Consider the following 12,937-nt stretch of genomic DNA (forward strand, 5'->3'; position numbering starts at 1 on the left):
TATTAAATATCACCTACTGCGGTGCCTCAGTACAATTTCGGTTCAACTTAAGTGTTCCTAAAAGATTTTTAGGTTCCTTCCTTTTAAGAGAGGGGCTGTATCTCCTTTTGGCTGATATTTCAGGTTAAAAGCAGTATCAGCAACATCTCATCCAAGAGATCGATAATTTGGTTCCTTTGAGTATGCAGGCACAGTAATGAACTAGAGAGATGGGATGATTAACTGTTAAATGAGTTTTGGGAACATTGGAATATTAGCTATTAGGAAATGAATTTACCTTAAAAACTAGTTGTCACCCATACCATGTAGGCCCCTGGGCCAGGAACAGAAATTATTTTTTTTACCAGTATAAGTGATTGGAAACTGGTCTATACTCATAACAGAACAGAAGTTCAGCACACATAGACTGGTTTAAAAATGGTGGAACCCAGTCTAAGATTTGCCCCCTCCACCAAAAGGTGAATGTGTTATGTTCGCTACATAGAAAACTGAGTAACTTGGATCAATTCCTCCTTGGGCTTTTTAAATGTCTGTATCTAGTCATAATGTGAAAAGTAAAAATGTGAGGGTAGCCAGGTGATGCAGGCTTGCGTCTCCCAGCTGGGCTTCATAAGTCACACAAAATCTCCTAACTCACCTCCTGTATAGGTACTAAGGACAGTCTGCTTATTGATATCCCTTGCTACCACACACTTTAAAAATGCATAGCCCTTTCTAGTTACCTTCTAGAACAGACATACTATAACTGTCTTATATCTGGGAACTGTGAGGGTGCAAAAGCCTATTCACGGGTCCTGATTCAGATTTAGGTGGCTTACTAAAAAGTCACCTAGACCTGAGCTGGGATCTGAGTTGGGATCTTGTGTGTGCAAGCATTTGTTGCTCGTTGGGAGGAGGTGCAGGCAGCCAGAGGTAAGTAGTTTGGAGGTGGGGATCTGGGGGAGGGGAGGTGGGACTGGTAGGTCTTTGGAGGAGGGTTGGTGGGTCCATGGGTGGGGCTGCCCTGCCTAGGGAGAGGGTAGTTGCAGTGGGTGATTATCCTCATCAGGGGGTTAAAACAGCACAGCCCCAAGGCTATGATGAGTGGTTGGGCTTTCCCAGTCCTGGAGCTCTACTGTGAACATGTGCAGGCATTCACTAGGCTGGGTTAACCCTTGCTAGATAGGGTTAATTGGTCCAAGGCCAATTTAAAGTTAGTTCACCTCTCAGGGTGCACCATTTAAATTGGGCGCACCATTTTTAGAATGACTTAAATGTGGACACTTGAATACCAGGGCATTGAAATCACCCTGACTTTGGTTAGAGTGATTTAAGTGTAATTTTGTACCTACCCTGAGTCTATAGCCACAATTCTTCCTCAACCAAACATCCACTTTCAGGTTGTCTGCTGTTGGCAGTAATTGCTTTGCCAGTCCTCAGAGCAAAAACAACAAAATTGTTCTGTGCAGGCACAATATCAGGGAAAGTGACCTCCCACCAGTCCTGCAACCCTCACAGCCTTTGCCTTCCTGACTTCTAATTTAGACTCATGCAGGAGCAAACATAATTTAGCACTAGCCAGATAGTTTAATAGTCAGGATGCACAATCCTACCTTTCTGAATACAAAGTTTTTCAAATCTTATGTATAAGAGCAAACCCAGGCCCAATATGTGCAAGATGTGGGTGAGCAAAGGTTATATAGAACCCACATGTTTTTCTACTTTTTTAAAACTAAAAAAGTAGCATACTTTCTATTAGTTTTACATTCCTAGAACATTATTGTTTTCTATTTTGGTTCAGGGTGTTTTGCACCTCTTTATATTTTAGCATTTTTCATTGGAAGAGTGAATTCGGATTTAAAACAATAATCTAACACTGAATTTACATTTGTTGATTATTAAGTACAGCTTGAGGTAAAATACACATATGAAATGCTTGGAATGCTTGTAAGAGTGATCATAATTGAATTTTAGCTCCACACATGTTTCTGCAGGTGCTCCAGCTGTCTGTTACCTTGACAATCAGATTTTTACTGCTTGAACCTCAGTTAAGAATACTTGTTCCTTCTCTTGTAGGCATCTGTTACTGCTACAGGCATGACTGTAATTTGTTGTGTCACCACCAAATACATGTTATATTATGACTCAGCTTTGATATTGGTTGCAGGCACATATATAGTTTCTGTGCCTGTGGGTTTTTTAGCCTGCAATTTGATTCAGATTGAGGATATTACTTTTTATATGTTTCATAAGAAAACTCTGTGACCTAATGTTTTCCAGGAGGCCTTCACATACTGTTTAAAGATAAATGCTTTTTAAGACTCTCCTGCCTTATAAAGCCTTTTCTTGATGCTGCCACCTATAACAACAGATATAATGTAATTCATTACTTTTACATTTTGTGTGAACCGAGTAGAGATTTTGTCTTGACCATTGATTCCTTCATGTATTAGTTATCACCTAAGAAAGGCTAGACCATGTTCTAGAACCTAATCAAAACACTGTTTTTTGATTTAAAGAGTAGGAAATAACCAGCTTGTTACACATCATTAAAAAATTAGCTTGGATTTGCACAGATAGAAACAGATAAGAATAAAAAAATCTTAAAAAATATCAATAAGTTACCATCCTTGCCCTACAAGCTAGTCACCAACTGACTACTGTAAAAAAAAATAGAGCTACTATCACAATGGATCTGTTCTGTTCTACTGTGATTTTTTTTGTATAAAGTGAATTAATAAGTATGTGAAAATAGCTGAAGAGCTAGCTAAGTAGCAAGAGGGAGATAGTATTGGTTAAAGGTCAAAGGGCCACCTGAGCCCAGTGGCTGATTTAGGCTAGTGTGGGTAAGGCATACCACTTTTTGTCACCAATGGCATACAAGAGAATGAGATGGCTAGCCTCATGTATGATCCAGATGATCAGGTATCCACTTTTGTTAATGGAAAATAAGAGATTTCAGTCATAAGTCAGACACAGACATTCAATTTCTATTGGGAGAATTGTCATTGTCTCCATAGAAACCAAACGTGTGCAGATTTTGTTTTTTTTTCTCTCACAGCAAAAATGGGTGCTCCAGGAAAAAAATAACTTGGCAACAAGCAGTGCTAAATTTTTCCCAGGAGAGTTTTTCCAGGGTGACTGATCTTCTTTACACTTTCTCTTGGCTAAATTTCTCCTGGGGACCAGGAGTTGAGCTAATGGAAGGTTCTTGTGCCTAGTTTAGACTGGGGTAGGCTGGGAGATGAGGGGAGTAGCAGTCACTGTCATGGACAGGGACTGTTGCTCCCAGTTGCTGACTTTGAAATTTCCATGACACTGCTCAACTGGGTGACTGTGCAGCAAATGGGATCTGGGCGCTGGGCTGGGGAAAGCCTCCACATGCCTGGGTACCAACCCCCCAGGCTTTTAAATCACTACCTGTGAAGCTCAGCTGGCTAGCAGGGGGCAAGGGGAAGCCAGAAGCATGGGGAGCTGGGCATGCAGAGGTTTTCCCCAGCCCGGCTTCCAGCCCATCCAGCTTCCCTTTGTTGCCCAGCTGATCTAGAACACAATGGGGTGAGGCAGGCTGCTATGCTACAGCAGCAAGGATCAAGAGCAGTACAGTGTGAGGGAGACTGCTGTGCCCCTGCTACACTCCTAAAGCCTTGCTGCAGCAGCTGAGTGCTCCTCGCATCTCCCTGCACTCCTTCAGGCTTACCTGCAGGGCTGCAAGAAGTGAGGCTATTTTCATGCAGGGGAGAACTGAGAGCAATCTCATCATGGAAGAATTTCCTTCTCCTGCCAATTAGCTGATTGGCAGGATGGGGGTGTGTTCTCCTTGGGCAGGAACTTTCTCTGACTATCTTGGGCAGCTTTTACTTTTCAACATCTGCCAGCTGCCACTTGACAGCTGGCACTGTTCTGAGGAAGGAGATGGCACAGACTGTCAATGAATGGGCTCCCCTAAGGGTGGTAATGGCTGAGGGAGCAGCGCCATAGGGCACAGACAAAAGTGACAATTTTCACTTGATCTGGCCATAGAAAGCAGCCTATAGCCATGACCAAACACAAATGCATGGCTGCAGACAGCTTCAAAAATGGGTGATCGGGTGAAAATCTGACCCCCCGTTGCATGGGGGGGAAGGGGAGGAGGGCTCCAATTCACCCACCCTGCCTTCCAGTGCCAGCTGGGGAACAAACTCCCCCTGCTCTCTTTCCTCCCCTGCATTCTGAAAACTTTGCAACCCTGCAGGAAGGAGGGGCCATCGCTAGAGGAGACCAGCTGCAGGTTGGCAGTCAGCAGCTAGATTTCCCTCTCGTCTGGGCCCAACAGTGAACTTCTGTTTGTTTCAGGAGGTTGTTGTAACTCAAATGCTTCCTGCAGAGTGTTTTGAGGTACAGCGGGGAGCTGCACTTCTGTCTGCACCCCTAATGCCTCCTGGCTGGAGAGACTGCCTGTGATGCTCTCCAGCCATGGGGCTTGAGGAATGTCTGCATAGTCTAGCTTCCAGGCTATTTTTTTTTTGGAAGCAGTTGCTTTCAATGAAAATGAACATCTGTATGCAACCATTGTGGAAACCATGCCAGTTGGAGACATGCTTACAGCTAAAATAGTCAATCCACAGTTTAGGATTTCTTCCAACTCCTACCCAGCACTAAGCTTTCTTATAGTACCACCTTCAAGAAACATGTTCTCTCACTTCTAATGGGCCAGGAAGCTTCTTTGTATCCTGGAAGATGATAATCTGGATTCAACAATATACACCTTTGTTACCTCTTGGCTGGACTACAATACACTCTATGTAGATATAAAGGCTACAGTCCTAAGAAACAAGCAAATGGTACAAAATTAATCATCTGAATGGCCCCTTAGCAACAAGAGTTGCTACAATTACATTAAGCCTATTATCCTCCGCTGGGTCCCCTCAGAACAACACATCCAATGTCTCCAGAACTAATTAATTCACACAGATAATAAAAATACCTCAAATCTCATCATTTCTTTGTCACAGGTGCCAAGCACTGTTTCTTTAGTTTAGCCATTTTAAATAACAACACATAATAAATCATTAGAGGAAAAAAAATCTTCAGACTTTTCCCTACTTTTCTGGTCCTTCCCCTTCCCCCTCCCACCCTCTCTTGTCATTTGCCAATCCTCCTGAAAAGAGGAATAGAGAAACTCTGTATGGGTTCTGGTAGGTTCCATGAATTCATCATTGGAAATAGTTTAGATACCATGGCAACAGGCCACAATAACTGGTTAAGAATCTGAGTAGAAACAGTTTGTACCTGATGGCATACATGTAAAGGAAGATGTGAAAAGTTTTTCTTCTTTTCTTGGAGACTATGTTGCAAGATAAACAACCTGTGGTTCCTATCTTAACAGTGTATGTACTTTGTATTCAGTGAAAAAATATGCCATTGAACGCACTGTAGGAATACATGTGAACAAAAATCATCCTGGAAGGAAATGCACTGCAGATGGAGAAAGTGTTGAATTATGATATCTTCAAGACATAAGTAAAAGTGACAGATTGCTATGAAACAAACATGCAACTGACATTGAAAAATGTTTGATATCCTTAAGCAGTATCAATGCAAACGCCACTTTATTATCAAACAGAGAGTCACAGAAGAGTTGCAGATATTTAAGGTAACTAAGTAACGGTAAGACATTAAATAAAAAAAAAGTTAACATCTCATTTGCATCATTTTGCAAAGAAACACTGATTACTATGAGATAATAGCAACTAACACCGTGCAGAAAAATTCTGAAATTTGCTATAAGGCCGTTTTTTGTAACTACCTCACTATAACAGTAATGCTGAGCGACAACAGAATGTCAACTTCTTTCAAATACCAGCCACAACAATTTTCAGTTACCATACTTTCATTCCTAATTTCACATAAAATAATCATCACCCATTAAAATAACTTTCTCTGTGATGAAACATCAAAGGGGAATTTTCCATAGCTGTCTATCACTACAAATATAGTGGAAGTACATATGCATATGTGTGTGTGTGTTTGTCTACATACTTGTTTTGTATTGCCAGTTGACCAGACTGGCTTCTAATCAAGCTGTTAATGGTAGAACAGTGTACACTTTCAATCGCACATTCATTCTGATGGCCAGAAAGTTGTGTGTCTTTCATTAAACTCAAGATGAGAGTTCAATGCACAGCTATAAAGAACTGCATGTTGAATTTTTATTTCGAAGTCATACCTGTAGATGTATGACAATCAGATTTTATGGGATGATGAGTGGGGTTGTGTGAAATTTTGCCCGGTGTTTCGTTTTAAAGCTGTTTCGATGTGTTTTGAGCTTGAAATAGTGAAATCGAAATGAAGCAAAAGCATTCAAAACAGCTTCAAAATGAAACAAGGGAACTCAAAATGCTTTGAAAGTTCTGAAATGTTTCAAGTTTTGAAGCCAGGCTTACTGGCTTCAGCGCTGGTCCCAGCCGGCAGCACCCACCTCCTGTCATCTGGCAGGCAGATCGGGGGCCTGCACCCTGGGGAGCAGTCTAGCATAGCCCTCACAGTCCTCCTGGGGGTGTGGGTGGGCCCCAATCTGCACGCAGGATTACAGGAGGTGGGTGCTGCTGCCTGGGGCTAGTGGCAGCACTGATCTTCCCAGCACCAGTCCCAGCCAGCAGCACCTGCTTCCTCTCATCTGGCAGGCAGATCATGGGCTTGCCCATACCCCTGGGAGGACTGCAGGGGCTGTGCCAGACTCCTTCTGGGGGTGCAGGCCCCCAATCTGCCTGCCAGATGACAGACCGGTGCTGGGTACAGCTTGCACCGAGCGCCGGGAAGACGGGTGCTGCCACTGGCCCCAGGCAGCAGCACTTGCCTCCTGTCATCCAGCAGGCACATTAGGGGCTCACACCCCTGGGAGAAGTCCAGCAGAGCCCCTGCAGTCCTCCCAGGAGTGCAGGCGAGTCCGCGATCTGAATGTGGGATGATAGGAGGCAGGTGCTGCCGCTTGGGGCCAGTCCCAGCTGGGAGCACCAACCTCCTCTCATCTGGCAGGTAGATCAGGGGCTTGTCTGCACCCCTGGAAAGGGGGCTGTGCTGGAGTCCTCTCAGGAGTGTGGGCCCTTGATCTCCCTGCCAGATGACAGGAGGTGGGTGCTGCCGCCTGAGGCTAGCAGCAGCACCAATCTTCCTGGTGCTGAATGCAAGTTGCGCCCAGTGCCAATCTGTCATCCGGCAGGCAGATCAGGGGCCTGCACCCCTAAGAGGAGTCCAGCACAGCCCCGCAGCCTTCCTGGGGGTGTGGGTGAGCCCCTGATCTGCCTGCCAGATGACAGGAAGCAGGTGCTGCCCACTGGGATCGGCATCAGGAAGATCAGTGCTACCGCTGGCCCCAAGCAGCAGGACCTGCTTCCTGTAATCCTGCACGCAGATCGGGGACCTGCCTGCACCCCCAGGAGGACTGCAGGGGCTGTGCCAGACTCCTTCTGGGGGTGCAGAACCCCGATCTGCCTGCCAGATGACAGGAGGCAAGTGCTGGCGCCTGGGGCCAGCGGCAGCACGCATCTTCCTGGTGCTGGGTGTGGGCTGTGTCCAGTGCCGGTCTGTCATCTGGCAGGCAGATTGGGGGCCTGCACCCCTGGAAGGAGTCCAGGACAGCCTCCGCAGCCCTCCTGGGGCTGTGGGCGAGCCCCAATCTGCCTATTGCATTTTATGATTCTCCATTACAACTTATGGGTGAAACAGCATCAAAACAGCAAAACAGTTTTGATGAAACGCAATGGAACAGTGCTTTTGAAATGAAACTAAACTTGAAACAAAACACTGTTCCGTTGAAATGTGAAAACGAAAGTTGAAGTGGAATGGTGCTACTTTGCACAGCCCTAATAATGAGCACCTTCCTTTTTAAATGTCTAGATGGGACAGGGACACCCATTTTTTTCCTATTGCAACATGGAAATGTGGTGCTAAGGGGTTGAGAATCACCATGATATTATTTCAGATTGTGTGCAGAACAGAGGAGGGGAAAAAAAAAACTGGTCCCCTCTTTTCTATATTAATCTTCACTTATATAGTATGAAGTATTGCCTTGTGCATGAGACTTGCTTATTATTAATTAATGTGCTTTTGTGTTTCTTTTTAATGCTGATTTATCTCAGTGGGTTATGCAACATTTCAGATGTTGACTCAATATTAATAATTATAAATGTAATGGATATAATTTTTGATGCTATCTTCTAAGTAAAGACATAAACAAAATTGTGGCTTGAAGGTGCGCACTGTTCCATCATTAACAACTTGATTTAAAGCCCATGAAATCATACGGGTCAGACTTAAACACTTATAAATATTAACATTTTACGGTTCTTATGGCAGAAATTTTTATCTGATAATAAGTCAGGTTACAGGCAAGCAAAAAAACCCCATTACTTATAACACTCCTTTGTCCTGACAATCTACAATTAGTTTAAACTAGATACTTCAGGGATTTGTGTTAAAAATAAGAATGTTTATAATTAAAATGCCAAAGATTATATGGATGTGATAAACTCTAAATTACTGTTGCACATGATAGTGTATACACATAACTATGATGCTATTCCAAAAGGGCAAATCTTGTTTGGGGACATATTAACAGAAGCGTTATATATAAGATATGATTGAACAATTATTCTGCTCTACTTGCCTCCACTGAAAACTTGTCTCCATTTTGGGACACTGTACTTTAAGAATGATGCAGACATACTGGTAAGAATTCAGAGAGCAAGAAAGAAAAAAAGCAAAAGATTTAGAAACCATGGCCTCTGAGGAATGTTTCGTGAACTGGGAGGCAAGATAGCTGAGAAGAGTGCCTTAGAAAGGGGTACCAGTAGTTGCAGGATGCAAGATAGCCCCTGTCTCTCACTCTTCTACTCCAGTAGGCCCCTAGGGCATCTTTACATGTGCTTTGGACATGGGGGCAGGGGTGCTTTAATTAGAGTGCCTGTTGGCTGCTGCTCTAATTGAAGCACCCATAGCATTCAATGAGCTTTAGTTAAAGCATCCCTGACACCATTTTGAAGCATGAGGATGCTAAGTACACAAGGTGCCAAGACTGCTGGAGTGTGATAACTAGCATGTTCCAGCAAACTCAATTAATTGAGTCTGCTCCAATGTGCTGTAATTACAGTGCCTCAGATCAGGAGTTCCCTACATCTACAGGCACCCCTAGAGAGTAACAGAGAATAAGATAGGACATTAGAATGAACTAGGGTTTTATACTTGCTTGGTGCAGGTAACAGGAACTTATTTTGGGCTATTCGTATTAGAAATATTGAGAGATACCTCAGGGGAGATTTCAGCAGGGGTCACAAACCTATGAAAGAAGGTCTAAAGGTGTGAGAAACATTATAATTGAATTTAGGTTTCCATGCCAGAAGAGATACTTGACCTAGTGGGAAAGCTGGCATAAGGCTTATGTGACAACAGCTGATAAGGTGTTTGCCATGCCATGCTCAGTTAGTGGGACATGCCTTCACAAAAGTTCTCAAAATACTACCCAAAATTAAATAGATAGCATGTCTATTGCCAAACTGTAAGGAACATAAACCTTATTCATCTTAATCAGACATAACTGAGTCTATAAATGTATGTGAAATATATAGGGATTTGGATAAGTTAATGAATTGCAATAATTTTATTTACAATTTTTCTCTAGAATGTTAAAATTAAGCTATGTCCCCATATAGTGCTTTAGTGGATTTTTCTAAATACCTCTGGAAATAAACTGCATGACACTGGTTTTTCTTTGGCAAACAGGTACCACGATTTAAGGCTGCTTGGCATTTTTACATGTGCTCTGAAGGTGGTGGTGGGGTGTTTTAATTAGAGTAGTTCCGAGAGGTGATTTAATTAAAGCACCCACAGCGTCTCATGTATCAGTTTCCCCACACTTCAAAATGGCAGTGGGGGTGCTTTAACTAAAGTTTGTCAAATGAGCTTTAGTTAAAGCACCCCTGCCTCCTTTTTGAAGTGCAGGGATGCTGATACATGAGATGAGGAGGCTGCTGGAGCATGCTAATTAGCATGCTCCAGGAGACTTGATTAATCAAGTCTGCTCCAATGCACTATGATTATAGCACATTGGAATAGCCTCCCTGCATGTCTACAAGCACCACCTGTCTCCTTCCAAAGCAGTTATGTAGACCAGAGATAGTTCCCTAATATTACAGAATCACATCAGGAACTTCCAGAAATGATGCGTGCTCAATATCAAAGACTCACTTACAGCTGTATTATTATTAATTGAATAGCCAGCAGTGAGCGTTCCCAAAATGTGAACACTCCCTACTAAGAATGGTTTCTCATCAGTGGAGGTAATGTGAATAAAAACCAACTGCTGTTAAACATAAATGCTGATAGGAATTCATCTTTGACCGTCAGCATCAGTATTACAGCATTGATACATAAAAAATATCCAGGCAAATATGTGGCAGTCTGATTTTCTGTTAGAAATCTTGGCTATATTTTCAAAATAGTACATGTGGAAATAGGCCATCAATAACAGCAGAACTCTTGTAAAGGGTTCCTCAACCCATCTGCAATATTAACCTTGTATGGTGTATTAACTTTTAAAGTAGCTGAAGCTCCTCCATTTCAGAAAATTTAACTTTGTGGTTCATTTTCTTAGGACCTGGTGAATTACATTGAGCTGGACTGATCTCAGGGCTTTTCTACACTGCCTCCAGAACGAACCTAGGATCTCTACTGGAAACATAAGCTCTTGCTTAGTGTGCCAAGGATTATCCAGGGTAGTTGACTTAAAACAGCACGAGCACGACACCTTTCCCCGATCCTTCTGTTAGCACTAGAGTCCACCAGATAGTGCTTAGGGATCGTTAAAGCATAATTAACCCTTAATGGAGTATGAAATACAAACGCAGACAATTCAGTGTCCTAAAATCAGTTTAACTTTATTAATATAACAATTGATTAGCAGTTTCTATATACAGAGAGAAAAACACTTAGTTTAATGATCTAACCCAATCCCAGATGCTACTTTGCTCAACAAAAAAGGCAGCCATGCTGTTCTGGAAAGCACAGGGTGGTTCATTGGAGCTGTCCAGACAGGTGTTGAAGTTTATAGGCCAACAAGAGGTCAGGGGTTGCTGGACCTGGTATTAACCAAAGGGGATGATGTAGTCAGCAACCTAAGAATTGAAGGAAAACTGGGAGACAGTGACCACAAATTGATCACTTTCACTATCCATCGCAAATCTGGCAACTCAGTCAGCAATGCAGAAGTCCTTGACTTTAGAAAAGCCAACTTTCTTAAGCTCAGGAGCTTTGTTGTCAAGGCCCTGAAAGGCCATGATCAGACAGGGAGGGGAGTTTACGAGGAGTGATCATTTCTTAAGGAAGCAATCTTTGAAGCACAAGGGAAGTCCATCCCAACCTGTGAGAAAGGTGGTAAAAAGGCTCAGTGGCCCCCTTGACTCAACAGGGAGCTCATGGACCTCCTGCATCTAAAAAGAAAGCCTTATAAAGACTGGAAGACAGGAAACACCACTAAGGAGGAGTATTCTGCACCGGTGTGCACCTGTAGGGAGTGAACTAGGAAATCCAAGGCTGTAATCAAACTCCAACTGGTCACATGAATCAAGGACAACAAAAAGTCCTTCAGCTATGTGGGAACCTGGAAAAAAAAAACCATGGGTAACATTAGACCTTGCTAAACAAAATGGGGCAGCTAACAACTGACACCCAGGAAAAAGTCAATCTGCTTAATGATTACTTTGCATTGGTCTTTCACCAGCCAAAGGGACCACCTTACCTGACAAGATGTGGGATGACCAGGGTGAAGGTGACTATATACCCACTATTGGTGTAGATCTTGTGAGGGAACACCTTGAGAGGCTGGACAGCCACAAATCAGCTGGTCTGGATAGACTACACTCAAGAGTGCTAAGGAACTGGCAGACATCATAGCATGGCAATCGGCAAGGATTTTCAAAAAGTCATGGCACTTGGGTGAAGCACCTGAAGATTGGAAGAGGGCCAATGTGGTGTCTGTCTTCAAGAAAGGGAGGAAGGAAGATCCAGGAAACTACATACCAAGTAGTTTGACCTCAATCCCTGGAAAGATCTTGAAAAAAAATTATCAAAGAAACCATTATCAACAGGCTAATGAATGGAAACATTCTGAGGGATAGCCAGCATGGATTTGTTGTGGGTAGATCTTGCTTGACCAATTTCATCTCCTTCTATGAACAGGTGATGCATCACCTGGACAAAGGGGAAGAGGTGGATATCATATTTTTGGACTTTAAAAAAGCCTTTGACCTCATGTCCCATGATGTCCTCATGGTGAAATTGGGAAACTGCAGCCTTGACTACCCTACAGTCCAATGGCCAGGGAACTAGCTCTGAGGTCGCATGGAGAGAGTGGTAGTTGATGGAAATGAATCATCATGGCATGTAGTGACCAGTGGTGTCCCCAAAGGCTCCATTCTTGGGCCTGTATCCTTTAATGTCTTTATAAATTATATGGACTCTGGTGTCAGAAGTGAACTGGCTAAGTTTGCTGATGACACTAAACTATGGGGAAGAGTGTCCATGCTTGAGGATAAGCTGGTGATCCAGGTCAACTTTGATAGGCTCCCAAGGTGGGCTGATGAAAATTGGACGGTATTCAACTCAGAAGAATGCAAAGTGCTTCCCTCAGGTTGGGGAGGACTGGGTTAGAGAGCTTCTGGAGGGGTTGGACGTGTTCAAATCACCGGGTCCAGATGCTCTCCACCCCAGGGTGTTGAGGGAGCTAGCAGGGGTTATTGCAGGGCCCTTGGTATGGCTTTACAAGTGCTCGTGGTGCTTGGGCCAGGTGCCAGATGATTGGAAGAAAGCCAACATGGTCCACATCTTTAAAAAAGGGAGGAGGGAGGACCCGGGCAACTATAGGCCTGTCAGTCTTATCTCAATCCTAGGGAAACTCTTTGAGAAGATCATCAAGGAGCACATC

This window comes from Gavialis gangeticus, unplaced genomic scaffold (assembly GCF_001723915.1).
Source record: "Gavialis gangeticus isolate Ggan-Ray unplaced genomic scaffold, GavGan_comp1, whole genome shotgun sequence".
Taxonomy (NCBI): Eukaryota; Metazoa; Chordata; order Crocodylia; family Gavialidae; genus Gavialis; species Gavialis gangeticus.